Here is a 19,024-nt window from a genome sequence, read left to right on the forward strand (position 1 = left end):
CGGGATGAGACAGGGAGGAGCCAGCTTCTCCAGCACTGGCATCAAGATGGCTGGTCTCCGTGTTGTTAAATACGTCCGGTTTAAACAGACATTTCCTCTTGTACAAGGTCTTAAAATGCATATTTTTTCGTATAATTTCTTAATTTCTTACAAAGAGCATCATTTTTTGCAAACTGTCTTTTAAATCAAGATACTTTTTATTTTCTTCCTTTCTGAGAGTTAGATGAGTATCAATACCATTCTCTAAATCTCGATTAATAGCACTACAAGTTAAAGGAGTATTTTCTATTTTTAGGCGAACTGTCCCTTTAAGAAATATGCCTAAGAACCCGTCTCAAGCTCACTAATACACACGTTGTGTCTAGTTTGTTTGTGTATCCTCTGTAAGAAAGTGCCAAGAGGATTCAATACCCTTCGATGTTCAATTCATTGAATGCATCATTTAGTTCATATGCAGGTACTTCACTGAAATTCGTCCCCATTGAGACAAGTATCACTGCTGTTTAAAGGAGGTGGAATGAGGTAGACTACTTCCATTAACAAACTGACTCTTGGTTTGTGAAAAAGAAGTTGATTTGCATCGGAAACAAGTGGAATTACCTTCCCACCTTGGCACCTTTTCTCAGTTTGCATAAAATAAGATGGATACTTTTCAAAGTGTATTGCACGAACACACTCCCCTCTCCTTTGCTTCCTCTTTTTTCCCGTTTCTCTCTTACACACAATAGCCTGACACCACATAGCTCTTCATCAGGTGCCGGCCGTCAGGGCCTCTCGCATGTGTGGGGCGATTACCTTGTCCCCTGATTGCCACCGCACAGGGAGGGGGAGGGCTTTTTCTTACAAATTAGCAGATAAATAGATACCCCACCGCCGTCGCCACTGTTCACCCCTCTCTCTCTCTCTCTCTCTCTCTCTCTCTCTCCCTCTCTCTCTCGTCCACCCATCCTCCCTGCGCCTAATGACGGGGGCTGGGGGAGCGGTAATGAAAAACTATACATCACAATCAGCCGGACAGTCCTATTCATGGCTATGCATTATGCTCACTAGTCATAATCATCTCTGCTGTGACAGAGGGAGAGATGTAGAGAAAGAGAGAGGGAGAGAAAGAAATGAGGTAGAGCAAAGGAGAGAGATGGTGAAAGGAGAGGAGAGTGTGATGGAGAAAGGAATTGTGGGAAATGGTCTGAGGAGGAGAAGAAGTTATGAAAGTGCAGGTAAAGAAAAGGAAGTAGAGGAGGAGTAGAGGGAGTGAAACTCTATCAGGGCAGAGCAGGTGCTGCTCTTTCTTTATCCATTCAGTTTTTTAGCATTACCTCTGTAATGAATGCACTGCCGCTGCACTGTAGCTCTGTTAATAGTTGTTCTGGGACTACAGCAGGCAGCACCTGAAATCACATGACCGATGTGATACTGTAGCTATTGCCCAATGGTGAAAGGCGTCCTCACCAGTCCAGTTGGTCGATATTTTGCAGCACATGATTTACGCCCGTTGGCAACGCTCAGTGCCAATTGCAGGAGGCAGTGTCCTTTATAAAATTAGTAAAAAAAAGAAAAGAGTCTGGGTGCGTATATTGCTTCCCGCCCAGTTCCAACAATTAATGTTGACCTTTTTTTCCAAATCGTAACCCGCATTTTTTCCCCTTCTTTCCTAACCTTAATCAAGTCTTTTAATTGCTTAACCTTCATCGTACCTTAAGGCCCTCATACACAGTGTGATAACAGCGATCTCGCAGGTTCTTTGCGCGTAAGGCTGTGCAAGATGGGTCCCATAAAATCTCATCACAATGAGATCACAATCTGTGTCAGGCTGTGCAATATCACGTTTTCCGCAGTGTATGTCAGATTGCGATATGTGTGATTAACAGCTGATTAGTTATAGAGAGGGAAGAAAAAAGATAACTTGCGTCGTCCACCTGCACCTCTCTTGTGTTTTGAATATGCAGAAAGTTTCTGCGCCAAGAGCGCATTTGTGCAAAATGTAGTGCATCGTGTGAAGTAGGGCTTGGTAATATAGCGATATTTCAACGTTATATGAGACAAGATATCATCTTAGATCTTGAATACCAAAAAACAGCATGTTTTTTAAGGCTGCATTACACTAAAGGGATTTTCTGAACTTACCAGACTTTTCTAGCTGTTCTAACTATATTTACCTTTACCCACTGATGCATTATATTCAAATTATTACTGATGATTATCAAAACTGTCATTGCGTTACTATTTTTTAAAAGCACCAATGTTTAACACTACAATATCATCCCCATATTGATATTGAGATTTGAGCAGATGCTTTGAACATAGACTTTATATAAGAAGTGGAAGCAGTTTGGAGATTTGGTCCTCGCCATCTTGGATTACGGCCGTCACAATCTTGGCTTTTTTACAACCAGTGAACAGAAGTTATCGTATTTGGAATAGAAAGGAGTGACGTAGAAACGTTGTATAAGGCTCTGGTAGCGACCTGTCAATCACAGTAAGCCCGCCCTAAACCATACTCTGCTTCATGGTGTAAATGAGACCATCATTTACTAAATGAACATCATGCTGTATTGAAAAAGACTTGAAACTACAGATTGAGACCATAAACTCATGTTTACAAGAAGTAGGGTCATTTTCTCATAGACTTCCAAACAATCAGACTTCTTTTTACAACCAGAGGAGTCGCCCCCTGCTGGCCAGTAGAAATAATGCAAGTTTAATGCACTTTTCATTGGCTGCACTCGTCAGAACTGGAGGTTGACGCCCGCCTTTGACTGTACAATGTTATCATGACCGATAGAGCCTTTCTACAGAAACAAACCCAAGCTGTTGTTGCGTGCTGGCAAGATTTGGTTCACCGACAGACACCACACAAACAGGGGCTGAGAGTAGACTTTAAAAAGCAAGAACAGAAGAAGAAGAGATGAGAAGGAAGACCACAATAATGCAGAAACGTTAGAGGAAAGACACAGTATTGACTTTTTTTTTCTCCCATCCATCCATCCTTCCTTCCCTTGTATTTACATCCATAAACAAACACATACACACTCACACACAACGTAGCCACTAGGTGAGAACTGTATTTCTGCAGCTCATTAACCAGAATATCTCCTCTACATTGGCTTATTTGGCAGCCACTGCCTGCTGAGCCTGCTCTGCCATCCGCCACCCTCAGGACGGTAAATTGTAGAAGGTGTGTGTATGTGTGTGTGTGCTTCAGAATATGCAGCCGCCATGTGTAGGTGCGCTTGTATGGGTTTGCATGTGTTTATTTGCGGGAAGAAGGCAGCAAGCAAGCAAGCGAGCGAGCAGGGAGGACGGGAGAAAAGGAGATTGGCAGAGACAAACAAAACAAAAGAGTGACGGATACAAAGTAAGAAAATGACAGAGGTACAGTTGGCGCACACGTTCACCCAGAATCCTTTGGGGTGGGAGCTTTGTATTAGGACAAAGCTGCGTAATAAAAGTTGGATCACATAATCACTTTGACTACAGCTGCAAAAAAACTAGAGCGGCTAAAATACCCAGGGGACAAATAATAAGGTTCTCCTATCAAACATGCCGGGGCCCGTATGTGCCAGGTGCACGTGTACAAGTGTGTGCGTTTGTGTCCGCGACACAGTGTGAGAGGAAAAATTGGAGATGTAGAAACATTTATATCTCTCATTCACACACGCGCACACACACACACACGTACGCAGGCACACACACACTTTTCCAGTCTGTTTTTATAGACTGGTCGCTTACAAGCCACCAAATGTCACCGCCGTTGTTAATCCCAAACAGCCTGCCTAATGAGACCATACTTCACACACGCTCCTGTGTGTGTGTGTGTGTGTGTGTGTGTGTGTGTGTGTGTGTGTGTGTGTGTGTGTGTGTGTGTGTGTGTGGGGGGGGGGGTCTTCACTTAGTATGTACATGTTAACATGTCTACGAGTGGCTATGCATGTTTCAGGTGTGTGTCACCCTGGACCTTGCCATCACCCACATCTCATTCCGTCTCATTAAATATGTATATCTTATCACACAACCGCTTTCTTTCCACTCTCTTACTCACTCACACACACAAAAACACACACGCATACTCACACACATACACACACAGACACACACCGAAGCCTAGGGTCGTAGAGAGAAGCCTACTAATGGGTTGAGGAGCAGAGGCTATTTAAGGTGGACAGTTTGGTCAGGTTTGTTTTCTTCCCTCCTTTCCCTTACCTTTGCTTCATTCTCTCTCCGGCCTTCCATGTATCTCACTTTGTCTCTCTCTCTCTCTCTCTCTCCGTGTGTCTCTGTGTATGGTGAATCTTGATCGAATCTGGCCTAATGAGAATGATGTGCCACGGCGATAAAACACGGCCGCGGCCTCCCGTAAAACACAGAGCATCCGTCGCATTAATTATTGACCGAGCTGGGGCGCCGCCGGAGGGGTTTACAAGGGGGAGAGAAACATCGCACTGACCACCAGCACGGTTAATCACCATTGGACATGTGGACAAAGCTAAACGCTAAAGTATTTTGGCATGGACTGTGAAACAGTCCCACTAAATCTCTCTTTTGAGAAATTGATAATCTTATCGTGATTTGACGTATTTTCTCAAGGAGCTGCAAGGAGTAGAAGGTGACAAGATTTAGTAGATAATGTAGAAAACAGGCAGTACAAAGATAGGACACTGGTACACTACAGTGACAATTCCAATAGAGTTTTTTCAAACAAGACAACCGCGTCGTTACCAAGGTTGGCAAAAAGTCAGAAAAGCTGCATTATTTTGTGCAATTTTATTATGAACGGAAAGGTCGGGAAAAAAAATGAATATGGCTTAAAGAAGCAGACAGTGTTTTTTTGTTCTGCAGTAAAGTTCAGTTTTTATGTCACAGACATCTCGGTAAAGACTTCAGAGTTAGCCAGAATATGTAGCATCAATATGTAATATACTAGCCCAATAAAGCAAAAGCAAGATCACAGCTGTGTGGGAAACCGAACCGTGGAACCGAAATTTCCGTCAAGCCAGAAATCAGACTGCTGCTGATGTCGGTATTCACGAAGCTGCTTCCTGCCGTTAGGATGCAGGCAGACCTGTAGGTTCTTATCTATCAGCGATTACAAACACAATCTTTGAACCTGGATTCAAATTTAATCTGAGAGAACGATGCATAGTGGTCAGGGTCGGGTCAAACGTAAAGATGACAACATCCCAAATATGATCCTGACCTTAACCTCAAGCACTTTAAGCTCTGAGAAATTTAGCCCAACTTCACCCATGTTGAAAACAAAACTTTTATCCCTTAATCAAACAGCGTCAAGTTGGTCAAGTTGATCAAGTTTCATACACACACACACACACACACACACACACACACACACACACACACACACACACACACACACACACACACACACACACACAAACCTGCTCGAACACACATCCACCAAGGTGACAAGGAGCCGTGGCAAACCCAGGATCGATGGCCAAAGAGAATCGGCCCGGTATAAATTTGTGTGTGTGTGTGTGTGTGTGTGTGTGTGTGTGTGTGTGTGTGTGTGTGTGTGTGTGTGTGTGTGTGTGTGTGTGTGTGTGTGTGTGTGTGTGTGTGTGTGTGTGTGAAAAGCCAAAGCCAAAACAATGGCCCATCAGATTGAAACTGACTTCACCTTGTATCTTTTGGCCCCGGCTTGCGACAATAGATTGGACAGGAAATCCAATGGCAAGCTGAGAGACAAGGAGAGGAGGAGAGAGAGGGGGATGGAGGAGCAGAGGAGGAAAACAGATTGCATATTGCTCCTGTTGTGGAAGTGTGTGTGTGTGTGTGTGTGTGTGTGTGTGTGTGTGTGTGTGTGTGTGTGTGTGTGTGTGTGTGTGTGTGTGTGTGTGTGTGTGTGCATGTGAACATCTAAGTTACAATATTTTTTCATTATGCATGAATGTGTGAGGACGTGTCTGTATTATCATGTGTATTAGATAAAACATTTTTGTATTTATTTGACATTGTCGTGGTTACGCAGGTGTGTGTGTGTGTGTGTGTGTGTGTGTGTGAGATGAGTGACCTGGCCCATTTTAATCTGTGGCAGAGAGAAGATGTGGTGAAAACCATTATCACCTTCTCCCTGTCGCTGATAACAGCTCGCTAATCTGTTTGCTGGAGGTATTGAACAAATGCATTTGTGCCACGGACAGACAGGGAGAGAGGAGAGGGAGGGAATGTGTGTGTGTGTGTGTGTGTGTGTGTGTGTGTGTGTGTGTGTGTGTGTGTGTGTGTGTGTGTGTGTGTGTGTGTGTGTGTGTGTTTTGGGGGGGGGGGGTCAGAGAGGGGCTGATGAAAAATGAGAGGATGAGGAGGTTGGGAAAACTACCCCGACAGCGGTGGCCTCCCTGTGACAACGAGGAAAGGCGGGAGAGACGATGACAGAGGTAAAGACAACACGAGCAGGTGGAGGGAGCAAATTGAGGGAATGACAGAGACAGATGAAAAGAAATGAGCAGGAGAAAGACTGGATTAAAAAAAAAAGAAGGAAATGGGAGGGAGAAGAAGAGGCGGTAAAGGTGCTGAGGGAGTTATGAGAATAGAGGTGTTGGGGGACTGATCCGGTCCACTAGTTGTAGATCATTGGTTGTCTGACTTGACCTTGACCTGTGATGTAAGTTCCTTGGTCTTAGAAGTGGTATGTTTAGAGCATCGTTTACGTTCTCACAAATAGTATTCCTATTTATTACTGTGTTTTAACAGGGCTGGTCAGAAAGCTCTTTAAAGAGGAAAGGCTTTAGGTGGCTGTTCTCACACAGCAAGCGTAGCTATACCTACGAAAAATGACTGAACTGTAGTTGGTATATATCTTGCGGAAGCTAATCGTGTGCAATCATCAACCAGAAAGTATAAAGACTGCAAAAAGTAGTACAGGGTGGGTGGGGAGGTGAGGTGGATGGGTCAAATAAACACCGGACTTTCCTCCAGGACACCGCTGTTGTTGCCACGTGTCGAGTCAACTGAGCTGATTTTGTCATTTCATTTCAAGACTCAAGTAACACAGTTATTTTAACCCAAACCTTGATCTTTTCCTGAACCTAACTAGGTAGTTTTGTCGCCTAAACCTAACTATTTGTCGATTTTAACTTAGTAGTTCAGGCTCTTGTCCTTAATATATTCAAGTTGTTCAAGATCTTTTCTTTAACAGAACTAAGTAGTTCACAATCTTTTTCTTAACCTAAAGAAGTAGTGTTGTTGCCTAACCAAACCCAGTTACATCCTGTGAAGACGGAAGTGTTGCTGGACTTTTGTAGGAAAATGCACCAAAAAATGAGGAATAAATGTTAATACATTTTCAAAGATATCAAATAAATCCCAAAGAAATGAAGCCAGAGGTTGGCCACACTGATCCATCAGGAGCTCCTCACACCCATCCTTTTTTCTAGTAACTAGCAGATCTGTTTTTTAAGGGTTCAGCTCGATCTCTGCATCAATCCACACACTATCTCCTCTGCGGCCATGTGCGCACTGTAAGAAACCATTCATGCTTCTGTGATACTGTGCTTCTCGAGTTTCAATCACTGGATTACGCACTGCCTGCAAATTTACACCAATCTCTCCAGGAAGCCAACCAAGAAGGTTGATGCCAAACCAGATGTGTTCCCAGTTCACCACAGAACACACATGTGATGCACTTTGTACCATTTCTAACAAATATGTATTCAGTTATAGTATGGCCTTAAGGCCTTTACACACGGAGGGTTGATGCCTTTTATTGGCAGTGCTAAAGCTCAGAAAGTCCACCGTTTCTGGAAAAAATATTCTGCTGCAGAATTTGTGTTATGTGTGAAAGTGTGCGTGACAAAAACAACACTTTAAAAAATATATTGACATTAGAATTACTAACACACAAAAAAAGGGCCTTTACTCCTCCTAAGTCATCACTTTATTACTCCTTCCATGAACCCAATACACTGAAACTGTTCTACTATAAAGGCCATGAACCGGAAAACTTCCAATCGTAATTATCTTAATTTCCAGGAATAAATGGAACTGAGACAAATGACATATACATTATATATTTGTGGTTCTTATGCTCAACCCAAGTGGCTGTTTTCACTGGGCCGCTTTGCTCTTGTAGAGCCTGGTAGTCAGGTGGAGGGGCAGTTGGTTTGTTACTGCGAACCCCGGGGCTAGCAGTTAACCCGGGCTCAGAGACCCTCTCCTATGAAACGCTGAAGATTGCAGCGATGCTAAAGAAGAGAACGGGCGGGGTCGTAACACCCTGAGCAGTATGTCAAACACACGGAAGGACATGAAGCTGTTTTATCCCCCTGTCTCTCTCTCGCCATCTTCCTTTAAATTCAGCCTGTAACATCTCTATCATCTTCTCTTTTACATATTCCTACTCCTCATTCCATTCCTTTTTTGTATCCTCTCTCTCTCTCTCTCTCTCTCTCTCTCTCTCTCTCTCTCTCTATCTGTACCTCTCAGCCTCTTGTGTCATCTCCTCAACCCCGCTATCTCCCCCTGCTCTGTCGAGGCCCTGGGGCACCATCGCGCTGCTCCGGCTAACCCTTGTATAAGTTTTCCAATTCCAATTCCTGCTGGATTATGGCATGGTGGTGACGAGGGGACATTTCCTCTCTGATTATATATTTGATTCAATGGCATGATTATTGGCGCTGAGTGCATGATTATTGGCGCTGAGTGTGTGTGTGTGTGTGTGTGTGTGTGTGTGTGTGTGTGTGTGTGTGTGTGTGTGTGTGTGTGTGTGTGTGTGTGTGTGTGTGTGTGAGTGTGTGTGTAGATGGAGAAGGTGATGATGTTGAGTGGGGACAGAGACCTTGACCTCACCCAGGGGACAATGAACATTGTTGAGCTCTTCTCTCTCTCTATTCGCACTCAACACACACAAACGTGAACGAGTACATCCGCACGGTCCATCCCCCAAAATCCATGCTCGCAAATTGCCGCGCTTACACACACACACACACACACACACACACACACACACACACACACACACACACACACACACACACACACACACACACACACACACACACACACACACACACACACACACACACACACACACACACACAGAGCCCTCTCCAACCCTCTAGCCCTGAGGTGAGGGGCTGTAGATGGCAGACATGGAGATTGGTTTTTAGTTAAATGTCAGTGGAGGTGAAAGTACTGCCCAAAGGCACCTCTCTCTCTCTCTCTCTCTCTCTCTCTCTCTCTCTCTCTCTCTCTCTCTCTCTCTCTCTCTGTCACTCTCTCTCTGTCACTCTCTCTCTATTCCTCGTTGTGTTTCTTATGACAACCTCTGTCTTTCTTTCACCCTGTCTCTCTTTCTTTCTGTCATTATGGTTTCCTCCCTTCTCAAACTACCACGTGGTCTTTATCAGTGCAATCAATCATTCAATCTTCTCCTTAACGTCCATCAATAACTGAGTCATTTTATTCAAGTGGAAATAGAAATAAATGTTTTTATAGAATACCTGGAACAAAGTCAATCGCATTGAAATCAAGTTTTACAAAATTGGGACTTTAAAGTGGATATAATTTATTTTCACATCTACACAAATGTGCTGCATAATTTTTTACGTCAGCACACAGCGGCACAGACAGTAACGTCCCAACGACAGACATACACACACACACACACACACACACACACACACACACACACACACACACACACACACACACACACACACACACACACACACACATACAGTATTGAGGGAAGGTAAGTAAGAACTCTATCATGATGTGTTCAAATGTAATCTTGTAAATTGTTGTTTTTGGTGAGAAACTTGAATTAATCCACTCGTTTGAGATTTCTTCATCGAATATATGAAACAGATATCAGAGAGGGAATTATTACATATTTAACCATCTAACACTAGCTCCAAGCACCTTATGATATATATATATTTTAATCAAAGCAAGTATTTAGATTAAAATTACAGTCATTTATTTACTAATCCTTTGAACTGTGCATTTTTATGCAAATAACCACACAAGATGACATTACATAATGAAAAAGATAACTTTTGATATCATTTTTGACAGTTTACACTGACTTAGGGAAATGTGTAAATACATTTTTGGGGAATGGTGGTGAAAAAGTTCTGAAGACCTGCTGTAAATAATAGTTCTTGGAAATAAAAAAATCAGTATTAGACAAGGAAGTTGAACGTGAATCTCTATTTCTTATGATAATGTATCAAATAATGATGTGAAAATGTGAAAGAGGTTGCTTGCAGTGACAAATGTCACCAGAATCTGAGGATACCCTCAGCTTTACAGAGCGTTTCAGCTCGTTGTTTTGTTGTCCTGCCCAGAATTTAACTTATTTTTGATGTACACTGTCCACAAAAAATAGTTATTGCAGGTTTTGGGACGTCAAATGACGTCACACATGACTTGATGTGGAGATTTCCCGCACTGAATAAATGCATCTGTTATGTACCAGTCGGTCATAATGGGAGACAGCCTCACACCCAGTCAGGCATGCTGGTTGAGTTTATGTGCCTCTATGCATTAATGTTAGAAAATTGAGTCATAAATAGTGTGATTTAACCCAGAATGGTGTCATAGTGGGCCCACGTTAGAGGAGATGGGCCATTAAACCAGAGCGGGGACTCTGCATGTTATAGAATGATGTTCACTTTGAATGCATGTGAAAGTCACAGCTGGGCCACTCATAAGGGAGCAGCATTGTGCTAACTGGGCCATGTTTAATACAAATATTAAGAGAGAAAAATAACTGGGGTTGGATATCTATTAGTGATTTTGGACTTGATCAAAGATGGGACGATTATCGCGGTATTTTGTTATGTGTTATGGTAACAGTTGTCAGTCGTGCAGATATCCCAGATATACCCCTGACATGAATTGTGGCAACTTTTGATCTCTGCAAATTTTGTACCTTTTCACTCTCTTAAACTGTTTTTTTTCTTTTTTCATTATAAATTTATACATTATTATCCAATGTATACTTTCTTGTTTATATTTCAAATAATTAACATCATTGTAAATAAACTATAAACTATGTTAATATTTAAACTAGGATGGTAATTCAGTATTGTTTAGAGCAAAGTCAGGCTCAGTCTGAGACATAGCCCAATAAGTAACTTAAAATTAGTTCTGTTTTTGTTCTCTTTCATATTTAACAGGAAGCAAAGAGCAAGCAGCTTCGACCTAGCATGGCCCAAGAGCTATAGCTGGTTAACGAACGTGCATTATGGGTTGCTGTGTGTACTCTGCAGAGAACATAATCGCTCACATTGTGGTAATTTCGTAAAAGCAACCTTTGCCATCTTAGTGTAAAAAAGTAAGAAAAAATCCAGGGAAAATAAATGATCAATTCCATTTGATTTATTGCTCAACGCGTTACCGGGCCTGGAGCTCCGGGGCAGCTTCCCAACCAACATTGGGTTACAATAGTTCTAAGTAATATATAAAAATATAAAGATTCCCTTTAACAGTGGATCAAATCCACAGAGGATTATCATTAAATGCTGCAGTTCCTCTAAGCTTCAATGCATTTTAGCTTCTTTAAGCTCAACATTTTGATTTTCAGCCTCCAGCTTTACTGTTTTGATTTTCCCTGCCGCTCTCATCAGCACCGTCTCCAGCTGCAGCAGACAGCTGTTTTCAGCAAAAAGGCCCTGATAAACCCACTGTAAACCAGCAGCCCAGCACCAAGTGGATTAAATTAGCGACTAGCTGGCAAACACAGTGGATCATTTAGCTGCAGAAGCACTAGATAGTAAATATTGGATCTGTAAATAGGTTCTGATGTGATGATTATGTGTCCACATTACCATCAGCGCGCACTATTTAGAAGCCATAGAATCCACCAGGTAGTTACTCGGCCTTCGAAGGCTGCTAAGAGGCCAGCTGGCTGCAAGCAGGCCGCACAGATTGCACGCCGCCGTGGGTGTCAACATGCCAGCTGCTGCTGCTCCTTGTGAACACCCGACCAAAAAGAAGAAAGCTGCTGTGCATCTGTTGCAGCCTGTGGCTTTAACAATGTTATTACCTTTTTTTTTATTCAAAAATAGTCTAAGCAATCGCCTGTGCATTTCCATCTGTCGCGAAGACCAAAGCAGAAATAAAGCTCCGATATTTGACTCACGTCATCGTTGGTTTGCTCCCACCAGCGAAGATTTGACAGCTGGATCATGCCAAAGACTCGGCAGGAAAAAGTGCTTCAGAAAGCTGGCATCCTGTCCAGAGTGAATATTTGAATACTTATGTTTGTGTGTGTTAGTGTGTCTGTGCATGTGTGTGTGTGGCCTGTCCTGTTTGACCCCAGATGTGTCAATCATCTTGGGGTGGCAGTTGTCAAACTGGTATTCACATCAGCAGAGCCAGAGGGGTGACACAAACACACACGCACACACACACACACACACACACACACACACACACACACACACACACACACACACACACACACACACACACACACACACACACAAACTGGTATTCAGAGATCATGTCCTAAAGGGGTTGTTATTGTCCTAACATGGGCCGTACGTTGTCTGTCCGCCAATCTGATCACACGGACCACTAAACCTCCACACTGCCTCCAACTCTGTGTGCGTGCGTGTGTGTCTGTGTCGTGTGTGTGTGTGTGTGTGTGTGTGTGTGTGTGATTGCCGCTCAAGTAAATGACTGACAGCTGTCACAATGCCTGAGAAGCAACAGACCGTTCGCACTGTGTGTGTGTTTGTGTTACTCTGGGATGGATGAATTGAGTTTGAGCATGTGTGTGTGGGTGTGTATGTGTGTGTGTGCGCCTCTGGACATAAGAAAAGGTCAGTATCTGCTAGCTGTTTGACTGTTTGCTACACTGGGCCGATGTTACAAACACACATTTGCCCATAGAAGAACGCTGAGTCGCAGCAGATGGTAGTTGTTACCGTGGTATCATACACACACACACACATACACGCTCACACCTGCTGGCGGGAACACATACACACATATAAGAAGACACTAATAAAAAGTAAAAAAAAACAAAAAAACAACAAGACTGCTCGCAGATTTAAAAAAAGTAACAGAGGCTTTATTAGCTTTGTATGCAGAACACATAGACTGTATACAAGAAGTGGATTTAGTCATCGTGACATCACCATTGGTTTGTAGACTGCCGTTATGAATCCTCTAGTTCGGCAATTTCATGGTCGCCTTCTTGGTTTACAGACTTCCCAATGTTGGTTTTTTTGCAAAAAATGAACAGAAGTTACCATATTTGGAATGCGGAGGAGGGACGTAGACACGCCGTTTACGGCTCTGATAGCGGCAGCGACCAGTCATTCACAGTAGCCCCGCCCTAAAGCATACTCCACTTTATGTTCTATTTGACTCTAAATGGACCATAATTTACTAAATGAACATCATGCTGTATTGAAGAAGACTTGAAACTAGAGATTGAGACCATAAACTCATGTTTACAATGTTTACTGAGGGAATAAATCAAGAGAGAAGTAGAGTCATTCTCTCATAGACTTCTATACAACCAGAGGAGTCGCCCCCTGCTGGTCTGTAGAGAAAATGCAAGTTTTAAGATACTTCCACAGTGGATTCACTTTGCAGCACCGGAGGTTGCCGCCTGGCTCAATGCAATTCTTTTTCTTCCTAAAATGTATTGATGATTTATTATGCCTTTTTACATAATTTCTTATTATTATTTTAAAAAATTGTTCATGTTAATATCTTTCACAGACCAAATAAAATAGGCTGTCAAATCTTGTGTAAGTGGTGATCAGTTTTGTTTTGTGCTGATTGAACATGTCAAACATTTCAATCAGGGTGCATGTGCACAAGGGGGAAATCTTAGGGGAAATGGAATAGAATGTCAATTGATAGACGCAAGTGGAAGCAAATTTATGTCGGCAGCACAATCTGGAAAAAAATGCACGTCCCCACCAGTGGAAAATGTTTTGATCCGGGCGAAAAAATCAGAACTTTCCCTGAAGCTTGATAGGCAAGAAGAAAAAGAATGAAATCCAGAGGGGAAACTCCAGAAAGAACTGGTCAGTGAGTACACGGCCTGCATTGGCTGTAAGGTTTAAATATACTCAGACTCCAGCAGTATCGTTTACATGAATAATACAGGGCACAAATATCACATCGGATCAGAACGCCCCTTAATGTCATTGACGTTAAATTCCCACACAGACTGCACAGATCTACATAACACTAAGAATGTACGACATTACGTTTGCCATGTTTATATTCCATCATAATAGGAATACGCGAGCTCCGGCCTTTTGGCACAAAGCACTAAACTATATCGCGGCATTATTGTTATTTCAGACCCTCAACTTCCCTCCACTTGCCTCGCTCAAGTGCGGCGTCCATTTGGAGCGAAAGCGCGGCGGGAGCTGAGCGGCCGAGGCAACAAACGAGCCAATTTGGAGACACAAATGGCCGGGCATGGCGCTCTCCCATAGTTCCACCCCGGAACAATGCACAGGGGCGGGGAGCGAATGTGACATTAGTGGGCTTCCAGTGTGTCCCTGTAGGCCAATACGCTGTCCATCTGCATATGTGTGTGTGTGTGTTTTCGCTCTGAGTAAGTAAGACAGTAAACGCATGAGAAGAAATGTCCATAACTCTGGGAAAATCCTCACAAACGTGTTGCTGCACATGAAGAGCAGCATGAATAAGTAATGAATTACTCATTAGCTGTCACTCATTGGAGGAGTAGAGTCATTAATGGCAGCGCTGATTCATTACGCTACTTATACCCTCACTGCTAGGACTGTTTCTGCTTATATCCCACTCACTCTAAATTGAAATACTAATTGATAACACTACTTGTTACTGGTACAAAAGAATCATGTGACATTAACACACACACACACTCATGCTGACATTACGTCCGCTGCCTCCCCTCACACACCCATTTAAAGGTAAATCCCAATTTATTACAACTAAGGTACTCATGCTTTGGAGGTTTTTTATTGTTATGATAACATTGTACTTAACATTTTAAGCCAAATGTTGGGGATAATTCTTCGTTGCACAGGAAAACGGTGTGAGCAGATGGGTCAAAGTCAATCCTGGAAGTCAAACTGTGATGAATGTTTACAACAGATGGTTGAGGTAATCATTTAACTGATTTCGTTTTCTAACCTGTGGGTTTGTCTTAAGGCCCTGCACACCTTTGGTCTGTGAGGAGGGATGTTGGGATTAACTGGATTTTGCCATAACAGCGGTAACACAACATTGCCGTTTTTATAATCGTAAGACTTGTAGAAGATCCTGTTGCTCTATGAAAACAAACCTTGAGAGTCACATTGTTTGCGTGTGCGGTGAAATCTGCCTCTACTTCGAGTCTGGTGAACATGTGTGTGTGCGTTGGTTTGTTTTGTGTGTGAGGCAGTCATGCCACTCACCTGACGAGTGAGAAGAAGAGCTGTAAAAATGAACTGGGAGTTGTCATGGAAGATGGAGATTATATATATACATACTTCCCACTTCCATTTCACTATTAAATCCACAACTTTTACAGACAACAGTTGTGGTTTCCTTTAGAAAAACCTAATTTTGCTACAGGAGAGGCCTTTCAGTTTTAAAACGCTCAGTCCTGGTTCTGATCCTTCTTGCTTAACTTCCCTCCAGCCGGCCCAGCAATAAGGCCTGGGTCTCCTGCAGCGTGGTGTGCGGTGAGAATCTCTGCTCCTGGCTGGAGGAGGAGGAGATCCTGCTGGGCGCTGAGCTCTCCACCTCCAGCTGGAGCTCTGACCGCAGGCCAAAGGCGAGAGTGAAGCCAGAGCTGGGTCTGTTGGAGGCAGTACCTTTGTGTACCTTTTGTCCTGGGCTGGACTGTTTGATGCCTCACAGAAATCAAAAGGTCCTCTTCTGTCAGCATTAATTAGACTAATGCCCAAGTGGAGCAGGGTTTCCTATTTGGACCATTTTCTCTAGCGTCTGAACATGGAAACAAAGATAATAAAATGTACGTTAACAACATTCGAGCAAGTGACAGCAGTTGATGACATTTTAATTAAAGAGCTGACATTCCCAGATCTCAATGATCTTGGGCAATAACTGGGCTAAAAACTTTAAGAAACAACAAAATTTCCCTTTTTTAAATGCCCCGTAGTCCAAACCCAGCAACCCTCACACCCCTACTGCTGCCAACATGGCGGCTGCCTGATAAATGGCCGTCCCTTGTGCCTATAAACAACAATCTCTTTCTCTCTCTCTCTCACACACACACACACACACACACACACACACACACACACACACACACACACACACACACACACACACACACACACACACACATACACAGAAGGTGTTCTGCGCCTCATTCTAGCCCACTAATTCCTATTCATTTAAAACAGCCACCAGGGCACGGCGCAGCCCGGCCCGGCCCCAGACACCAGCCATTCATTATTCAGCTGCTCGCTTTATGAATGGCTTACAGGTGGATGCTACGAACGGCAACCGAGCAACGCCGCTCGTAAATCACAACACACACACACGTACTTATTCTTTTTTTTTTTTTTTTTTTCTTTAAAACGTTTTTTTTTAGCCCTGTGTGTGTTTGTTTTGAACGGGGGGGGTGCAGGACGTCGTCAATTTCCCTCCACGCACTTTCTCTCGTTGCTGTTTAATTAGTAATGAGGACAAATATTTGTTTGTTCCAGCACTGAGGGAGGGAGAGAGAGAGAGAGATGTGGGCTCTAATTTAGAGCCCACAGGACTAAATTAGTTTCCCTTTGTTTGTTGTCAGAAACAAGCTGTCGAACTCTTCTCTCTCTCTCTCCATAGGCTACCTATGATAGAGATGGCCACTAGACCGACTGTGTGTGTGTGTGTGTGTGTGTGTGTGTGTGTGTGTGTGTGTGTGTGTGTGTGTGTGTGTGTGTTTGTGAACCAACACCAGAGCACGGGGGCAGCTGTTTAACATAGTCTGCGGTGTAACTAATAGATCACGCTGCGTTACATTTGTCACTGTGACACTTTCTCCCATATTGACTTACACTTCGGGGCTTTCTCCCTTTTCTCCTCCTACCTCCCATGCGCTCTCCTTCATACTCCTCCTCTCTCGCACTCTTTTCTCCATCCATCTCTGCTCTTTCTCTCCACAAATCGTGACTCAGGTTCCAAGCGGCGAGGGCAGGGTTGAGGGTTGAGGGGTGGGATCAGCCTTGCAAAACGATGCGCACGGGATGGACTGAGCGGGGTTTTTTAGGAACTTTTGATGTCGGATATTCTGTGAAAACCTAAAGGATCACCTCTGCATCTCCGAAAAGAATCCAATTGGACCTCATTATTTGCTGGGGCCATTTATGTTTTTGAGTGTGTTTTATGTACAGTCCACTGCAATACAGTGTGTGTGTGTGTGTGTGTGTGTGTGTGTGTGTGTGTGTGTGTGTGTGTGTGTGTGTGTGTGTGTGTGTGTGTGTGTGTGTGTTTTCTGTGTGTGTGTGTGTGTGTGTGTGTGTGGTTTTCTGTATGAGATCACTGGCATTGCAGGCGTGATTGATGGGACCCCTCTCTGTCTTCCAGATGCTTCCACTCGGCTCGTCTTTCACTGCCAGGCCTCTGATTCTGTTTCCACTCTGTCACTCACTCACAGAAAACACACCTACACCTCCTCTAACACATACACACACATACACACACACACACACACACAGTGATTCTGTTTCCAGTCCGTCAGTCACGCAGATATATACACACACAGCGAGATATGAAGGTGGCGTGTGACAGCGCATCTAACGGCGGTCTCAGCAGCCACGCACACACACTCCATGCGACGCGCCGTTGTGTTTCGCTTTTCCCCAACTGACCTCTTGAAGAAAATAGCTTGTTTCAGGTCGTGCTGTCTTTGCGGTTGTCAGGTAGACGGATATATAAAGGTTGTGGTTAGGATGGTGTGTGTGTCTGTGTGTGTGTGTGTGTGTGTTTAAGGGGGGACCACATTTGATTAAACAAAAATGAATCACTCACTGGTTCTGGGATTTATTTACCAAAAGCTCCTGCATGTGCAATACTGTTGATACAACTAAATCATCAGGGTGAAACATACATTCATTCTGTGTTGCTGTTTGTTTTTATTCTATCGGCCTCATTGCTCACTAAAGAAATGTGCAGGATTGCTTTACAACACAAAGGGGGAACATCAACTGATACAGGAGGAGGATGTATTACTAATTAGGACTATCATCCATTCTCTCGACTGCTTCATCAGTCCAGGGTCCTGCAGGGCCTTGTACTATCCCATCCCATGACATACAGTGTTTCCCTTTAATTGTGCAGACTGCCAGGTAGAGTGGAACCCAAGATAATCCCCCCCAAAAGTCTCTTTTTTTTTTTCATTCCTAAAAGCAACACCAATGTTTCCCCTACATTCATTCTGCTGCAAAGCACCATCGTTTGTCCATGAACGAGGCAAGTGTCTGTGGTGAGTTCAAAACGTCTGTAATAATACAAGACAGTTCAACTGACATTAGCATTTTAGCTAACAGACGCTCAACTGAGAAAGGGATAACCGTGAAGTTTACTGGGAGTGGTGTCACATTGCCCCAGTGCCTTTTATGTGCATAATTTAGTTGTAATGAAAACTCTCTCCTGGCATTAGCTCCTGGTGTTCTCCACCACTGTTAACAGGCCAAACAGCTGTAAAAGGGAAGAATTTTGTTGGATATAATTAACGCCGATTGAAAGAAGTGACTGAGAAATATTTAAAGAAATCTTTAAGGTGTTAAATTTGAGAAAGGAATTTGATGTGGTGCTGTATAAAATCATTGTCCCTTTGATGCTCTTTTAAGCTTAGTAGTGACCCTGTTGAAATGCAGCGCTGTGTAAGCTTAGTTTCAGTTTAGCTTAGCTTGTTGTGTAGCAGTTAGAGACTAACCAACCCCTCTGAAAAGCAGCCGGCTTTGTGGTTTGGAGAATGCACAGGACTAACTACCTACACACACACGCACACACACACACACACACACACACACACACACACACACACACACACACACACACACACACACACACACACTTGCATGCACCGTGATTCATAACCCAG

Source organism: Anoplopoma fimbria, chromosome 3 (assembly GCF_027596085.1).
Source record: "Anoplopoma fimbria isolate UVic2021 breed Golden Eagle Sablefish chromosome 3, Afim_UVic_2022, whole genome shotgun sequence".
Taxonomy (NCBI): domain Eukaryota; kingdom Metazoa; phylum Chordata; class Actinopteri; order Perciformes; family Anoplopomatidae; genus Anoplopoma; species Anoplopoma fimbria.